Raw genomic sequence first — 18,869 nt, 5'->3', positions numbered from 1 at the left:
GAGGGGAGGGAGTGATGATGACTGCTAATACATATGAAATTTCTTTTTGGATGATGGAAATGTTCTGGAATTAGATAGTGGTGATGGTTACACAACTATTTTCACAATTCTAAATATACTAAAACCCAATGAATTGTATATTTTAAACGGGTGAATTGTGTGGTATGTAAATTGTATTTTGATTTTTAAAAAGTTGGAGATAAATGCCTATGGGGGCAGTAAGCAGCATGTCCAGCAGTATTTTGGTCTCATGAATTTCCAATTTGCAGTTCTCTAAGGGCTAATGTCGGTGTTCACAAGCTGGACCACAAGAGAACCAGAGTTCTAGTCCTGATCTAGTAAGTTACTATTGAGCTGAGTTGGACTTAGTCTGTCTACATTTACAGGGAATTTTGATCTAACCTTGTATAGACTAAGGAAATTAGATCTCAAGATCATATGTTCCTTACAGTTTTTAATGGTTGGAAACTTTGATAGCATTTACTTACATGTAACTTAACATGATTTATTTACATGCAACCTTACTTCACTGTTTTCCAACCCCAGTGAATTAAGGGGTGAGGCTGGGAGGTGAGGAATGGGGGGAAAAGACATATTTCTTCCATTATAAAACTATTGAGGGTATTTGGGGAAGAGTGAGAGAAAAGGGAGCTTGTCTTAGTTTGGGCTGCTATAACAAAAATATCATAGACTGAGTAGCTTAAACAGAAAATTATTTCTCCAGCTCTGGAGGCTGAGAAGTCCGAGATCAAGGTGCTGGCAGATCTAGTGTCTAATGAAGGCCTCTGGAGCCTCTTTTTTAAGGGCATTCATCCCATTCATTGAAGGTTTTATCCTCATGATCTAATCACATTCCAAAGGCCCCACCTCCAAATACTATCACGTTGTGCATTATGTTTTATTTTTTTTTAGGTGAGGCCACCCTTGGTTGACCTCACAGATTACAAATACCTTGTCAGTTTACAATCCCTTATTTTTTTACTTTTTACACCTACAGCACCTCTTTTTACTAGGTGGTCTCCCATCCAAGTACTAACCAGGCTCGACCCTGCTTAGCTTCTGAGATCAGAAGGGATCTGGCTTGTTCAGGGTAGCATGGCCATAGATGTGTATTACATTTAACATGAATTTTGGGGTGATACAAACATTCAATCTTTATCAGAGCTATATGTTTAAAAACATTATTTCTGAAACCATTGAGGGGGTGGTTGAGGGCATGCATGTGTGGTTAATTGCTATTACTGAACCATGCCCACTATTGACAGTGACTTCTCCAGGCACCCCTTGGCCTCTCTGCCATGGCATTCCCAGCACTCGATCATTCTGACATATCTGTCAGAATAGAAAACCATCACCCTCATTTGTGTTACTAAAAGGAGTCTCACCCTCTCCACCTTCTACCCTTATTCTGGCTATCCTTACTTGACTTACCTGTTCTTTGTAGTGGGAGACAGCTGTACAATGGACAGGAGCTTGAGGGAGTCCAGAACTATAGTAACACTCCTTCATCATGCCGAGAGTTTACAAGTTTTCACTGAAGAGTCATCATTGTGTCAGTTTTCATGAAATAAATATTGTCTGAGCCATCACAGAGGGCTGTTTTCAGGACAGCCGTGGTCACAGAGGATGCTTGTTTTTCTCAGAAATGCTGGAAACATTGTAAGCTTTTTATCTCTTCTTTAGTAAGGCATTACTCTGGTGCTTTCAGTGTCTGATCCTGCTAAGAAGTAAGAAATATTAAGAGGGCATTGTTCTAAAGAAATGATCTCCTAATATCAGTGCGAAGTGTCATCTATGACCAAACACATGTCCGTTTATAAAATGTCCTATGAGGTTGGGAACAGTAACAGGTTTATATCAAGGTTCACTCTCCAAATCAAGGCCATTAAAAGTGTAAAACCACTCTTGTATTTTCAAATGTAGAACATTTGTATTGTGTATGTGTTTCATGTAGGGTACAGACATGATGTGTGACATTGGTACACTGGAAGTTTTGAAATTAAAAAGAGTGAGCCACTGTTTTTTTGTACCTCTTCTCTGTTTATTTTCTTTAAGGTTTTTGTTTCCGTTATTGTACGTAATTTGTTGTGGGCTCTTTTTTCAGAATCTTGTATTATCTCACTTATTCTCTTTTGCAAGATGAGCAAATTTTGCATTTGTGTACTCTAATATACAGGAGAATGAACAATACAACTTACGTAGTTTTGTTTTCCAGAACACTTTGCTATTTTGACCTTCAGTGTTACCCAGGATTTGTCCCATTTCAATTCTCTAGAACACTTTAAGACCAGCAAAAGAGCTTCTGTGGTGTGTGCAGTGGCTTGTTCTATGGCATGGCTTATTTCCTTGATGTTTCAGATCTGTTTCCTTCACTAAGCACGAGTTGTCTTAAGAGAAATAAAGAATGGTGTGGAGTGCAGTTAGCAGAGTCTCTCTTCCGAAATGGGAAAATGTGTGTTTGAAAAAATAAATAAGCCCATTCTAAGATATCTTATTTTCATGTTTACTCAAATTTTTTTCTTCCAGACCTTCTCGGATTAATACTTTGGCAATATTAATCATCTGTTTGATGTCCTTTGAAAGGACAAGCAGCCTTGCTGCATCAATCAGCTCTGCCCAGTTGTGTCTTGGACAAGGATACCACACTGAGGTGAAAGGGAAATAAATGAATTTGTGCTTTTTTAGAACACAAATTCAAGGGACCTAAATATATATAAAACAAGCCAGTTTTCCTTAATAAAGCACCCCACTAATCTGCTGTCTCGGAATACATCTAGAATTTTTGTGAAGCCTTTGAGTTACAACTAGTAACAACTGTTGATCTTCCTCTTGGTTTTAAAATGTTTTACTTATCTTGCTTAATGTGAAAAGGGAATATTTTGAATAAGATTTTTCCAGATAATTGCCCTTTCACATATCAAGCAATCTTTTAAGAATGTTCTAAACATTTCCAAGAAAATATTTCTGAAATATTTATACCCTTGCCTTATTAATCAGAAGGATAAAAATCATAATCAGTTAAAGAAGTCCCAGGGTCATCATCATGAACATTATTTAAAAAATGGTATTCTAATCCAGTAATGTCCTTAGGGCTCTTTGAAGTTTGAGGAACTATTTGCCCCTAAGCTAAATGGCCCCAAACTGGTCTTCCCACTGTTGCTTCTGCCTCCCTTTTCAGCTGTCACTTCTGCTGTCATTGATTTGGGTTCACTCTTTGTCCTTTTTAACCCAGGGAGGAATTAAATGTCTAGAAATCAGACAGCAAAGTTGGTTAAACATGCAACTGGAGTATTTGTGTGTGAAATAAAGGCTATATCCCAGAGGGTGGCTCCAGTATAATTTCAGACTTTAAATATATCTGCCTTCCTTTTTTCCCCCTCTCTTCTTCTCCTCCTCCACTTCTCTTTCCACCTCCCACCCGGGTTTCCCTTGCTTATTGGGTTGTCCCAAAAGTTGAAGCAATGTGCAAGCCATCGCTCTACTCTTAAGGTTCTAAGGTTGTTTATTGAATACCTTTAGTATATCAGGAAGCTATAAAATAACACTTTTTAAAAGCCTTTCCATGTGCTTGATTAAAAGAAATATTCCTGTTTTCCCACACTGAACCTTAATTTATTTTCCTTTGTCTCCTCCACATCTCTTAATTACCTGATCTTTTTATCTTACTTCTGAGTTTTGCTTATCTCTTTTATATCTCTTAAGATTCAGTGCCAGTATATAATACCACAGGTACATGATAATACTTTCTGTTGTGTTTTAAGCAAACTCCATAAATTTTATCTTAAGCGCCCCCTTTATTCGAAGGGAAATTCTCCTTGTATTGCCCACCCCATAAATTTTGTTTTATTAATATGAGCATAGTTTTTATTCTTTGCCAAAATATTTGGTTTTCTCTCCCCTAGAGGCTTTATTTTTGTAAATGTGCAGTGATTTCACCTTTATTGTGAAGTTGGCCAGCCTACTTGATATGGAAATTAGTCTTATTGGTTTTTACTTCCCAGGGTCCTTTCTGGAGCTCTTCTTATGAATAGTAATTACATTGACAAGCACCAGTCTCTTGGGCACAGTGGCTATTTGTAAAGACAGCCTACACACGTTGGCCAAAACAATTTCACCCTCGAGTTACTTCAAAACTGGCTGGTGGATACCATCTGGTCCCAGTGATTTATCTACAGATGCAGAGCATCATGTTTACCACTATTTGATCTAGTACCTCTGACCTGCCTACTTCAGTGTTCTGGTTTGGGAATGCGAATTTTCTTAGAAAACAAAGAACTCATTCAGTCTATGAACCATCTCCTTTTTAGCCCTGTGACTGTGATTAAGTGGGTCCTCAATGTTGTAAATGGCTTCCTCCCTTTGATAGAGTGAAAGAGCCTCTTACTCTATTGCCTTTCCAATCTCTTGCAAGTCGCTCCTGCCTAATTTTTATTTTGTGTCTGACCTTCTATGCCTTATGGGCTTTTCTCTATTCCCATTCTGGACTAGCTTTTTATTTCATCAAAGATACCTTTACTTCTTTTCACTCTATCTTTTAGCCACACCAAAGGTTCTCTTCCCTCTCTCCAGACCTCTCCTCAAAATCTAAGTACTTGGAAGCACTTACTCTGAGGTAACAGTAGGCAAGTTTCCTTCTCTATTTTTAAACCAGTCTGCGGGCATCTTGCATGTTGTTTACTTTTTGAACTCTTTCTCCCCCAATAATGCCTAGATTTTTCATAGCTTCTTAGTCAAAAACAGGAAAAACACATGTAAAGGGTTTCGAACTTTCCTTTTTTTCTCTCATCACATTGTTAAATTTAATAGTGCTGTGATCACCATTACATACTTTTATTCACTTACTGGGTGCCCTAACTCCTATATATATTACTCAGGACCAAGGCCAGGGTATCTCCCTCGTTACTCCCTCTCTCTCTGCGCACCTCCCATCCCCCTCACAGAAATGCTTGTCCAGGAAGCAGTCATTTTTCATCTCTTTAAATCTTTCTTACACATCTTGGCAGATAAGTATTATGTTGATGAATTCTCTTTTTCTCATTTGTGTGTATGAATCTTAAGCACAATTGTAAAGGAATAATGGAGGGAAATATATGGTACCAGTCTAAAACCTAGTAGAGGAAGACTTATTTGACAGAAATATTTAAGAAATAGAGTATAAGGAGATGATCAGGTAATAAACTGTAAAACGATCTGATATATGCTCATCAACAACATCAAAAAATCAGCACTTAAATGTGTCACAGTTGTGCAGGTAGCTGTCATCTCCATCTTTGTTCTCCCTTCCTTTGATGTGATAGGGAACAAACTTCCTTCATCTCAGGGTGTTTTTTTTGAGGGGTGTTGTTTGACATGCATTTATCCTCATTCTGAATTTCTGAATCATCCACCTTTATTTTTATAGAGCAGAGTATTCTTTCAACAAAATAATTGGCTGTTCAGAAGGAATTGATCATTTGTCAGGATAGTACAGTCGACTTAATAGTGCATATTCTAGGCATACAAACTTTTTTAAAAGGTGAGATACCCATTTGAGTAAAATAGGAATGCTTTTTTTCAATCTTTTGAATTGAGTTCATAAGTACAGGAATTCTAGAACACAAATTTTTCATAGTATATATATATAGAAATATCTGGAGATTGACACAAAGTTGATTCATTAAAATATTAGGCCAGACTTGTGAACTTGCTGATATTTGACCTTTTTTGACTTAAAATAATGGCAATTTTACATGAATAAATCTTTACTACTTTGTTTTTCATTAATCTCCAAGGACATGCCAGAGCCATTTCAGAACTAAATAAAAGATTCTCTAGACAAATCCCAGAGTGATATTGTTGTAGCCTGAATTTTTACCAAGGGACAGTTTGTGTTTTGGCTAAATAAAGCTAAACCGATTTTTAGTCTATAATTTTTAGAAATAAATGCTGCCTAAGACTAATAATAATCGTAGTTGTCACAGTAATAATAATAGTAAGAAAACAAAAACATTCTTCCTTTGATTAAATAGAGTTGAACCATGAAGCATAGAAAGGATCCCCCTTCTGAGCAATGTATAGCATCTTCTGACATCAACATTCATAATAGTAGCTACTGTTGAGTGAAGCACTGTATACATTCACTGCTTCCAATGACTCTGAGGTAGGTTCTAATTTTGTCCCCATTTTTCAGAAGATGAATTAGTCTTAGAGGTAAAAAGACTGACCCAAAGTTGCATAGTAAAGAACAAAACTCAGTTCAAACTCAGACCTACTTAACTCCAAAGCCCTTATGCTTTCCGTACAACATGGTGTTTCCCTGCCTCAAAGACTTAGAACAAATCCCGTGTGTAGTAAGCTTTTCTGTTCTCTTTATTGAGTTTCCTGCTTGTGACTTTTTTCATTTGTTTTGTATTGAACTGATCTGACTGAGGAACCTTGGTGATGCTGAGTAAAGTGAAGCTCTTGATTCTTGAAGAGCCTGACCCTTCTTGTTCTGAGTTGGTATTCACTGGTGGGATGATAAGAAGTTTGGGGTCTATATGCTATCCCAGGGCTACCAAATTTGTCAATGCCATGAGTTTTAACCAATAGGCAAAATGCATCATGTTTTTTTTCTAAACATAGGCTCATTTTGTAATAATTTTCGACGTAATTTCTGTTTATGTTTGCAGCCACAAATCATGGCACCATGAAGGTTCATCTCACAGTAATGAAACAATGGCTTTTTTTAACAAGAGCATGCCCTACACTTACCCATACCCACTGGTATTAGGCTGAATGGAAGCTCAGATGTGTGCTACTGAGCACCTCTTCAAGTATGTCTTTATGAAACTTGAGATTTAAACTATGGTTCTTTTACAAGCTTATTTAATTGTAGTGTTGTCATTCCATATGATTGAACTTAACCATAGTGGAGTTAAACTTGGGTTATGTTAGTTGGTCTTTTTGTATTGGGCTGTGCTCATTGTCACATATTAAATACAGAAACACCCATGGGCCAAAAAAAAGTATTTCTTTTCAGATAGCTTGGGCGAACTCATTCTAATTTAGTCAGTTCATCTGCCAAAGTCAGGGCTTTTAATAATGGACATTTGTTTTGCTTCAGCATTTCAAATGACTTTTCTCCCTGTTCCAACGTTGAAACGGATTCCAGGAAATGTTTTAAAGTTTTGCACTGTGGAAATGTATGTGCTCCTGTAACATTGGATATAATTTGGGATTATGCTGTCTTGACTTAGAGTTAAAACATAAGATTAGGTAGATTAAAAACAATAACAACAAAAAATGTGACCTTGCACCATTTATGATCCTATGAAAGAAAGAGGGCAAAGTGAGCTCTTCCTTGTTCTTTCATATTTCTAGTTACCAATACATAAATCTTGTTACCAAGTACACTAAAATGTTTACTAATTCAAACAGGTAAGCACAGTACTGCCAAGTGTTATCTTTAGAACAAGACTGGCATTTAATATTAATTGTCATTTGTTCTCATCTTTAAAGGCAATTTAAAAATTGATTGCCAGAGGGGAGGGGAATGGGATATGGGTGAAAAAGATGAAGGGGAATATAGTCCATAGTGTGATTACACTGCACAGTGACAGATGGTCACTAGTCATACTGTGGTGATCCCACTGTAAGGTATAAAAATGTCGAAATACTGTTGTACACCTGAAACTAACATATTGCGTGCCAATCACACTTTAATAAAAATTAAAAACAATTACCTCTTGTCGGTTACCATGGAATCAGGAAAAACTGAGAGCTTATGCAAATAAATATATATGTCTACAAGGAAAAGGTTACTTTAATTTTTATTTTCCTTTGAAGTATCTTTAAGTATACTCTTAAAAATATATCCTGAACCACATATTATTATTTGTTTTCCATGTAAGATAAAACATCTTCAAGGAGAGGGACTGAAAAGAAGTACATTAAAGTGACTTCCTTTTTGGGAGAAGGTGCTGGTATGAAATTGGGTCCTTGAATTTTCCAAAGGAGGCTGTATTTATTGCCCCTCTTTTCTAAGAAAAGCCATTTTAATAATTTTTGCTGTCACATCAAAGACTTTTCATGATAATCACAGTCAATAATTGCAATAGTAATGCTGTGTGCCATCTGCAGGCTCTGTGCATTGGAAACTAAAGAGAAAAAACATGTCCCTGTGCTTGATAGAAGTTATTATGGAGCCTGAAGCCCTGGTGTCAGATTGCCATTTGCATTAGTTGTAGGTGGCCCTCTCACACACTACTTAGCCTTGGATTATATCATCTTTTCTGTCTTTCTTTCTCCCTTGGCCCACTTCTCTTTATTTAGTTCTTTTTCTCTCACTCCTGCCCCTTGTTGGCTGTAGTCCTTAATTTTTCTACCTCCCATGGCGGTGGTTCATCTTAAAGTCGCTGATGGGCCTTGATGACGGGTTACATTCTGGGATTGGAGGAGTAGTTAGAATATTTTGGGGATCAGATATTTCACCAAACTAATTGTTTTATGAGTAAGCAGTTGGCCCATGACCCAAAGATTTATGGAACACAAATTGGATATTGAAATAATCAGATAGGCACCCAGTTACTCAGTTGTTCCAGGCCACAGAAAGCTGTCTGATACCCTGAATTTGTGAACATAAGGTCTCAAGCTTGTCTCTTGTCTTGATTTCTGGTACCTCTCTTAGGTCTTGTCACAGACAACACCATTCTATAGTGACTCCATTGTTAACCCTATGGCAGCAAACCTCATTTCTTCTTAGAGGTTCAAATTAGAATGGCCTCTCTCCTTTCATCCCCACCCAAAGCAAAAATGGTAACAAGGCAGCCCCTTCATTCTTGGTTTACCTCATAGTTCTGCTGTAAAGAGGGCCAGGCTATCTTCAACTTACTAGTTGCTTTCTAGAATATTTTTATCTCTGTGGCCCTGGGGTGAGTAAGAGACCTCTGATCTGACAGACCTGTATCTGAGGATGGTCAGGGCTTGTAAGGACTAGAATGCAGAACAGATGACTGGTTTCTCTCTTCCTTGTCACTTGCTTGCAAAGAGACATCATTTTTCAATTTTCCATAAGAAAGTAATTTTTTGTTTTGTAAATAGTTTTTAACATTAATAGTTTAACTTAGTGCCCAAGATCTATCTTTATTTTTTCCTCTCTGTGATATTAAAGAAACCAGAGGAAAATGGGTGGCTGGCTTGGCAGCCCAGCTGAAGATTTCCCTAAGTAAGGCCTTACATTTAACTTCGAGCACCTTTTTATCAGAGTTTCAGAGCCCAGAACAAACTGTGATAGAGAGGAATTGTGTTGTAGTTCAATTACTTTGTTGTGTGGCATGCCCGTCAATTGAGGGCACAGAAGCTTCTTTCCTGAGACCTCAGCTGTAAATGTCAAATGGAGTGATGCCAGTGATGTATTGACTTTTGGAATATGAGTCTAGGGAAGCTCATCATCAAGTGACCAGATTTAGAGACTTTAAAAGATCAAAGCATAGCAGTTACAAAATAGTCAAGGGGGTATACAATGCAGCATAGGGAATATAGTTGATAATATTGCAATAACTATGTATGGTGCCATGTGGCTACTAGACTTATGGGGAGGATCACTTCATAAATTATAGAAATGTCTAACCACCTATGCTGTACATCACTGATATAAAATAATATTGACTGTTGACTGTAACTGAAAAAGATCATTTCTTAACAAATAAAAATATCAAATCATTAACATCAGTTGAGAGTTAACTTTAAAAAAATTAAAGTCAAGCCAAATAACTAAAAAGCATTTGCGTGAGAAGTTTTGTGGACCAAGAAAAGCAGCAGAACTAGGTCCCCAAGGAGTTTGCGTATTCCCCTCATTGCAAGATTCTGCTTTGAGTCTAAGCTAATATTTTCTGTAATTTCGGATTACTCCAAAAATGGACATGGCATGTATTGCAATGCATAGGTTATATTTGAATGTGCAAATAAATCTCTCCCACTTTGCCCAAAGGCACATCCTAAGGCACATCTATTGATGTCCCTCCCAGTGTGAGAAGTACGAGTGGGGTGGATTTGCCTCTATTCCTGTCTTTTGAACTTGAGTTGTTCAAAAATAAGATCAGAGGACCTCAGAAATCTTTGTGGGGTGTATGCACATGTGTGTGTATGAGTTTAGATGATAGAATAAGAGGGAGAGGAAAAGCCTATAGAATAACATGAAAATCCATATCTGTTCATTTTACAGTTTTCACGAGGGCAGAAACCAAGCCTTTTGTATTTCTGCACTTGTGGATGGCATTTGGCACATAGGAAGGCATTTGATACATAAGTACCACATTAAGCACCAACAATGGTTTCGTGTTGCCAAATTGTGTCAGAGGTTACTTTGGAAGAAAATCAGTTCTTTGATTTAAATTTGGGAAAAATTTTAGGGCAGAGTTCCATTTCCAGATAATCTCTTGAGGTTTACTGGTTGAAGTAACTGGGTCAAGAAGCGGTAAATATGCTGGATTTTTTAATCCAAATGAACAAATCAAATGTGATTGATTAATTAACAGGTATAATCCCGATGAAACAAGTCTGAAAGGTGAGATTATGAAATGGAAATGTGCCAAGGAGCTAGTATATTGCCAGTAGAATAAAACCCTATCAGACCCAGGAAACCTCACTTATAAAAGCAAGCTGGTTGAAAGAGTGAGAATACTGAAAACTTAAGCAAACTTAATCTTCTGGGAAAGGCAGAATCTGTGCTTGGCTAATGACCTCAAGGGACTAAAACATATGGGAACAAAAGGAAACCAGCATATGTGATTGATTTAGGCTCTGAAAAGCTCTTCAGGGGATTGTACACCAAGCAAAGGAACCTTAAGTGTCATCACCACAGAACTGTGGACCTGTTTCATCAAACATTAAAACTGATTTTGAGACAGAAGCAAAGTGTAGAGATAAATAATTCTCTAGATACCAACATTAATAATGGCATTCTCTCCAAAATTAGGACTGCAACAGATTTTACCTAAAGCTCCAGTAAATGACCTAGAAGAGGAAGTATACATTGAAAACTTTGCTTTTGTCAATAAAAGTTTTCTAAATGGCAAAGTGCCTGTTAAATGAGAATAAATTGTAGGGTATATGTCCCAAGGGTGGTGAGCTCAGGTGTTAATGTACTAGATAATGGTGGGGCGGAGCTTTTTTGAGGGTTGAAGGAATTCAGCCTTGCAAAATGAGGGTCTGCCCCTCCTCCATCTGCCTGTAGTAATAAAATTCAGAAGAATTTTCTCTCATAAAGTTAACTCCTATTCAGCTGTGGCTCATGTCCCTGTCCATTTGAACTGAGACTTATTAAGAGTCCTTCAATGCAGATATGTATTAGAGTAAGTTGTAATGTACTACTATAACCTTTAATAAGAATTTTGTGGAAGTGGATTTTAAGAGATGTAATTAAGTACAAACATTGAAAAAGTGAATGTTTCTTTCCTCTTTGTCATTTAATTGATGTTTGCCTAGAATTTGAAAGAATGGTTATGTGTGACTTAAATCTGATGTTGAAAGCCATTTTTCTTCATGTGAGGCAGCAGACTTTGCTATCACTGTAGTGTAAAAGCTTTTTTACATAGCCATTTGGAGAAATATCTTTGGGCAGACTCATGATTAATGGATACGTTGTTCTTTAGGAATATTTTTCCTAGAAAGTAGATTAACTGAAAACCTATTCTCACAGTGTATTTTGGATGGAGGAATTTGAAGTATGTCATGAAAGGGAGAAAAAAGGTGAGGTTTTTTTTCCTAGTTATGCAAGATGAAAACAGTTATTAAAAAAGAATGTTAAAACTGTTCATGACCCACATAACCCATGAAATGTATATAAAATTAAAGGTATTGATATATTTGTATTAGAGCAAGTGTCTGGTTATCTTGAGCCTCCCCCCACCCCACCGACTGCATTTATACTTGCAGTAAACTGGTAGTCACTGCCGGCCCTTTCTGATCTTGCTGTGAAACCTAAATGGCTGTGGCAGGTTATCTGAGAATTGGATTCCTGGGAATTTCTATAGATCTTATTAGGAAATAATAAAGAATATCAATCCAAGTTGGAAGTTCTGGTGTTCAGGAAAGGTGTGTCTCCAGTTTTGTTTTTTTTTTTTTTTTTTTTTTTTCTGAGGATACCTTCCGCCTTTTCCCTTCCTCTGATGCCTTATGTGATTGCCTAGAGGAGGCTCATCACAGGGGAAGTCATAAAACTTTAGCACAGTAGTGGTGTAGAGAAAGGGCAAGATGCTGCTGGTGGCCAGCATTCTCTCACCCTGAGAAACCTGGTGACCTTCCAAGCCTGGTCTAATTAGCTATCTTAGAGATGGTCCTGCCAACACCTTGGTCTATCAGGGATTATGACCCATAACTTGAGGACACAGGTTCTGGAAGTACTGTTGGGCGCCAAAGAAAAAAACCATCATATTCAATGGTGTTTCCTCAAAGCTACTTTTTATTTGTAGGTAAATATGTAACAGGCATTTGGAATCATTTATCCCCAGACATTCGTTAAGTTATATGACCAATAAAAATGATAAATTAGTATTTGAGAGAAACTCTAAAGTGATGCCATCATGGTATGTGCACTTGAGTCATTGACAAGAAAGATCTTCTCCTTTGTTAGTCGTAAAACAAGAGTACTCCCATCTTTTTCTGTCTGCCCCTAGCCTACCCCTCAAGGTTCCTCAACACATTTCCAGGAGCCTTATATTAGCACTGACTGCTGTGGTAGTATTTATTGGATCCTCAGACTTGTTTAAGAGTTTTGGGCTAATCACCAGTAAGCACTGTTAAGCACTGGACTTGGACAAAGTGGTTGAAAATGTGCAAAACAGATGCAGTTCTAGCTGCTCTAAAGTGATGGTAACATAAGGTCCAAGTATGCATTTCAGGCCATTCACTCACTTCGGTTGATGTGCCTTCCTTCCTTCCTTTTTTCTTTCTTTCCCTCCTTCCCTCCCTCCTTCCTTCCTTCCTTTTTTCCTTCCTATTATTTTTAGGCCTACAACACCTGGTCTTCCTAGGTGATCTCCCATCCAAGTACTAACCAGGCCCGACCCTGCTTAGCTTCTGAGATCAGATGGGATCAGGCTTGTTCAGGGTAGTATGGCCATAGATGGTGCGCATTACTTTAAATAAACCTTTGGTACAGTTCACATGGGGTTCTAAGATTGCCAGATATAAACTGTGGTTTATAATTGCTTTTTTAATAATCAGTAAAAAGTCCAGCTTGATTTCTGTCTGGAGTGGATTTTAAAGCTGTTGCATGGTCACTGAAATGAAATATGGAGTGTTACAGTAGCAACCCTAACTCTTCCAACTATACTCACATGAAGAGTATTCTTAGAAAAATATAATAAAACTGATTTTCAAAATAAAATAAACATGTTTCTGATTGGCCTTCTCTATCCTACCTTGGAGGATTAGTGCACCTAAAAATAATTGACAGTCTTAAGCTCTCCAGAGCTATATTTTTGGCAAGGTTTTGCAAAATGCTAACTAGCTACATTTCTTTTATTGATTGATAGGTGATCTCAAATCATACATCTGCATAATGACTGTAATTTATGTTCTTTATTATTAATGCTTAGGTCAAATGACTTTAGGCTTTCTATATGCATAGCATATTATGTGCAATAATTTCACTTTTTTTTACAAGAGAGAAGAATGCATTAATATATACATTCCTCTACCTCTGGCATTATTTTAAATCTTTAGAGGTTGTATTTCTTTGTTTCCATGAAGCAGAGCATTGTGTATATTCCTCCTGGGGTTCTTAGATAACTTGGAGGAGGTGGAGTTCACAGCAACTTGCATGTTAGCTTACTTTGTGGCCCCGTGAATTTAGATCTAGAAAGTGAATAGAAACTATTTTGGTAATTCTTTAGACCAAGGACAAAGAATTGTTTACTTTTAGAACAAATAAAATTAGGAAAAGAGTAAAGTAGCAATAGAGGAATTAGGAAAAATACACCAGGAAATAATAGCTTAATGTAGCTCCCCAATATTAAAATTACATCAAGTAGTTCTATTTTAAAAAGACTGATGAAAGCCTACCCCCCCACACACACACCACGTATTTATTCCTTTTACTTTGAAAACTTTTTTAAAAAAATAAACTTTATCCTAGAAGAATTAGATTTACAAAAGTTGGGAGGATAGCACAAAGTTTTCCTATATCCCACACCCAGTTTTCCCTATTATTAACATCCTTACATTAGTGTGTGGTACATTGTCACAATGGATGAACCAATACTGATGCATTATTATTAATTCAAGTCCATACCTTATTCTGATTTCCTTAGTTTTTTTTACTAACGGTTTTATTGAAATATAATTCATACCCCAAACAATTCAGCCATTTAAAGTGTACAATGGTTGTTAATGTACTAACAGAATTGTGCATTCTCACCAAAATCAATTTTAGACCATATTCATCATTCCAGAAAGAAATTTCATTCCCTTTAGCTGCAGCCCCCTTCCTTACTTCCCATTCCCCCAACTTCCACCCTTCCCCCTTAGCCCCACAACCACTAATCCACTGGACATATACATAAATGGAATCATAAAACGTTTGGGCTGTTGTGATGAGCTCTTTGATTTAACATAGTGTTTTCGATATCCAGCTGTGTATCAGAACTTCATTCCTTCTTATAGCTGAATAATATTCCATTGTATGAATACCACATTTTGTTTATCCATCCATTGTTGGGTGTTTGGCTATTATGAATAATGCTGCTATGAACATTTACATGTAAGTTTTTTGTGATTTCTTTAGGTTTTCCCTAATGTATTTTATATCCCAGGATCCCATCCAGGATACCACATTATATTTCATCATCATGTCTCCTTAGATTCCCAGGGATTTACTTCTAATGGCCATTTAGATCAATGTCTTGACTTGGTTGTCATGAGTTCACCATCACTTAGGCATGCCAATCAGCTCCTAATTGATGATGCTCTCTTTTCCGGTCATCTTTACCCCACTGCGTTCTACTTCCAATTTGATGTTTCTGAACTAGCTGGAAGAGAGGTTACTACTCTCCTGGCCCCTCTCCCTCACTTAGTACAAGTAGTAAGGAAGGTCTGTTTATAGAGAACTTCAGTAGCTTATGAGAGTATAATAGATAGTCTTCATTTTATCTTTGTTTTACAGTTGCAGTGTTTTATATTTACACAAAATGATACCTTGTTTACACAGGGCTTTTAAGGCTCCAGTGGGTAACTTTCCCAAGAGTCTACAGTGAATCATGTAGAGTTGGGACTCAAATCCGTATTCCTGACTCCCCACATCAGTCTTCTTATCCCTAGACTACCATTATTACTGCGGAATGAAAGATCCAAATAGTGTTAAGTATTTGGAACCTTTTAAATCTACTTAAAACCCCCTCATAAGGAGCTGAGTTTTCTTTAAAACCCAAGTGAGGCATTCCATTTCCACAAGAAAGGCCAATGCAAAATCATATAGTCTCTTACAAAGTACTTTTCAGTGTGTTCTTCCCAAATTTCCTTCCTGTAACCCTTACCCTTAGGGTGCAGTTTGTGTCTCTATTATTTACCAAAGGCATTTGGTTGTTTTATCAGTAAAATCAAGTGTGGTACAGAGAATGTCTGCCTTAGGAATCATGCTAGCACAGGCCAACCTGGGTTCTCTTCCATTGTGTCCCATAAATGTTTCTGGCTGACGGTTTCCTCCATTTAGGACTCCAGAGGGCGAGTAACCACTAGAGAGTTACTTTATCTCCTACAGGTACAGAATACTGACACCTTAGTAATAATTAAAACTATTCCTCTATCACCATCCCACACAAAATGTGTGAGGATCTGAGAGACATTTTCTTGGCATCTAGTTGGACTTCAAAATGAATTTTCCAAGAGAGATGCATAAAATGATTGTAAGCCATAGTTAAAAATTGTCAAGTTGATAGTTAATAAGCTGAGGATGGGATGAGCCCCTATCTACCATTTATAACATGTTTTATGGGAAGGTGGATTATGAGCAACTGGAAATAAATGGACATTAGTTGTACCCCATTTGTACACCAGAGCCAGCCTTTGGTGAGAGGACTAAATGAAATAAAATGAGAAAGCACAGTTCCACAAATTATTCACCACAGACTTCTGTTAAAGGATGGAATAGATTTCTCATGTTTAATGCCTACTTCTTTAACCATTGATTTGAAGTGCTTCATAAAAAAAAGAACCAGTACACTCTTAGCAGGATGGAGTATTAATTTATTGTGATTGTCTTTGTTCAACTTCTGAAACTCAGGCATTGATATTAAGACTAAGAGGAAATTACATAAAGCTAGTGTAACTGAAAAAAGTTTGTCTCTTTCTCGTGATTTTGTTTTGTTTTTTTAATACCATGGAGTTAAGCTTTAAAAGCATGCTTCACTGAATTTCATCCAAGCCTCCTAAGGACAGGGCTAGGGGACCTTTTTTTCTTTTGAGGGCCACTGATCCACAAAGAAAAAAAAAACTATTCAGAGCCATGTATAAAAAGCAACTTAATTTAGGTGCTTAATTTAGAAAACCATAAAATATTCAATTCACCTGCTTTTTAAATTAAGAACAAGGAACTCTCAAGAAGTATAACAAATAAAAAAAATTTTTTAGTTTCATGTTATATGCAGTGGGGTAAGAAAGAACAATATGGATAGAATGAAGAGGAAAGCAGACAAGAATATTTTAAGGGACTGGAAGAGATACGTGGAGAACAACCTATACATGGAAGCAAGAAGTTGAAATAGGGAAATACGGATACAAATACTTGTGGATTTTAGCCCACTCTTCACTTGAGCTATTTGAATAACTGGTTTACTACTATTTCTAGCTCTTCTGTGGCTCTAATGCCTAAGCCTTTTAAGTAATAATTTTTATGGAAGGGTATGTATCAGAATCACCTGGGGCCCTTTAAAAGAATCCTTGTGCTCAGTGCCTCCTCTGTAGTAGCTGTCTACCTTGTCTTATATCAGATTTGTTGTCCCTGTGCTCAACCCTCTCAAAGAAAAAAAAGTGACATTTTTCTTAAATGAGAAATATACAGGATCACCAAGCTTAGAAAGGAGAGCTCCAGAAAGAAAAAAGGCAATTCTCATTCAGGCAAAGCATTTTAGAATCAGTCTCAAACATGTGTACTATGTCCTTTAAATAATATATATTCCCTGACTCTTAATATAACCCATTTTTTGGTGCTTAAAGTAGAAATAGTCAGATTTTAGAAGTCAAATGAGTTTCTTGAGTTCTTACTAGAATGTGGAGCTATGATTTCATTTTCAAATATACCATGACCATCCTACTTTTCCCTCCTTGTACTTCTCTCATCATTAGAGACTGGAAATGGCACTGAATCCCTAATAGCCTAAACTTGGGATTTAATTTAATCCAAGTATGTCTTAGACCATGTATGTCTCAGGCAAGGCTTTTGGCAAGAATGCCAAATTACATTTTCAAGCAATACTTTTTTAGAAATGCGTGCAGAATAAGTGGTGTGTTCAAGGCTATACAGGCAAAACTGGCATGCTGGAGTTAGCTTGTTTGCCAGCAGAAACATTAGCCAAGTATCAACCCTGTTGCTGTCCTTTACATAAGGCAAGCCTTTCACCATTAGACAGAGTCTTCCTGGCAAGTTCTCTCTAAAATGAAAGTGGACTCTTTTTTTCCTTTTTTTCTATTAGGTATTGCCAAAACAATGATGTACTTCAGTGTTCAGATATAAGCAGGTCTCCATGAGGTCCTGCTGAGGGCCCCTGGTGGATATGAAAAGGGCAGAGTACATGGGCCCTGCTGGGCTTTTTGTATATGCCAGTGTAAATGATGCTGTGTACTTGCAGCAGGTTTACCAGTAAAACTTTTATTACTATTACCTGTTTTTGAAGGTTGTCTCCTCAATATAAAATTCTGCTGTCTCAGAATTTATTGGCTTTAAGTGGTATATATGTCTGTGTATGTATGCATTGGGGGTGGGGGAAAGGGATGTTTTTCCTTAGACTTAGAATCCTATTTTTGCAGGATCCAGTAAGTGACCTTTTAGTTTATATTATATGTGTGAACCTGCTAAGATTTGGTGAACACAGATTATTTTCCAAATTTGTTTATTGTTTTGCTTTGGAAATTCAGTACGTTCCACAGCAGAATCTTTGCAGAAGCTTGGAAACCAGCCTGTGATAACCCTTAACAAGTACCTGCTCCCTTATTATAATTCATTTAAATAGCCTTGTGTGTCTTAAGTTCTTATTCTAAGCATTCAGATAATTTTCTATGTGTGGTGTGAACATGATATGGATTTGTTAATACAGCTGTGGCAAGCACCGTACTAGTTGGGGTCCTTCACATTTTATGTGTTAAGACCGTGTTGCAAGAAATCCTCAACCTGTAACCAAGAGACAACTGGGTATCTCTCTGTCAATTATATGTGCCAGTTACAAAGGCCTGCTGCAAATTTGTTAAGCCAGTGAAGAGGGAGTTTTGTTTTTTGTTGTAACAAAGGTGTTGCCAGAAAGCTGAGCCTTAGCGACCATTCTTTCACTAATGAGATCTAAGATACTCTGCAGCTTCACAGTTTCTAAACTCTTTTACACACACAAACACACACCCTTTCGTTAGAAGTATCTGTTGACCAAGGGTTTCAAAAAATGCCAAAAAGACTTTTAGCAGATCTGGATGAAGAAGTTATATGAAGATCGTTTCCCTTCCCCCTTCCTTAAATAGTCCTTTAATGCTGTATACCCCTTCTTGTCTGACAGTAACACTACTTTTTAAGTGCCAGGAAGGAAGAATGATCAGGAATACATATATGATTATGTAATTATTTGCATATGTGCAGTCGACAATCCTAGTGTTAGTCAAGTAAGTTGCCAACTCAGTTTTAGCTGAAATAGTCACCACCCTCCCCAAAG

The 18,869-nt window shown here is 37.2% G+C and overlaps 1 protein-coding gene, 1 non-coding gene and 1 pseudogene across 2 annotated transcripts in view; 1 reads left to right on the top strand and 2 right to left on the bottom strand.

The window, feature by feature from the left end:
* Positions 1-18,869, top strand: part of GPC4 (glypican 4) — a 102,373-nt gene that overhangs the window by 48,502 nt on the left and 35,002 nt on the right. The gene's annotated exons all lie outside the window — the stretch shown is intronic.
* LOC118607936 lies at positions 989-1,107 on the bottom strand (annotated as a pseudogene).
* Positions 12,968-13,086, bottom strand: LOC118608191. The gene has a single exon (XR_004952972.1). It is a non-coding gene; the product is annotated as a 5S ribosomal RNA (ribosomal RNA).

Source organism: Rousettus aegyptiacus, unplaced genomic scaffold, assembly GCF_014176215.1.
Source record: "Rousettus aegyptiacus isolate mRouAeg1 unplaced genomic scaffold, mRouAeg1.p scaffold_m13_p_9, whole genome shotgun sequence".
Taxonomy (NCBI): Eukaryota; Metazoa; Chordata; class Mammalia; order Chiroptera; family Pteropodidae; genus Rousettus; species Rousettus aegyptiacus.
This window is presented reverse-complemented; position numbering and strand designations above follow the sequence as displayed.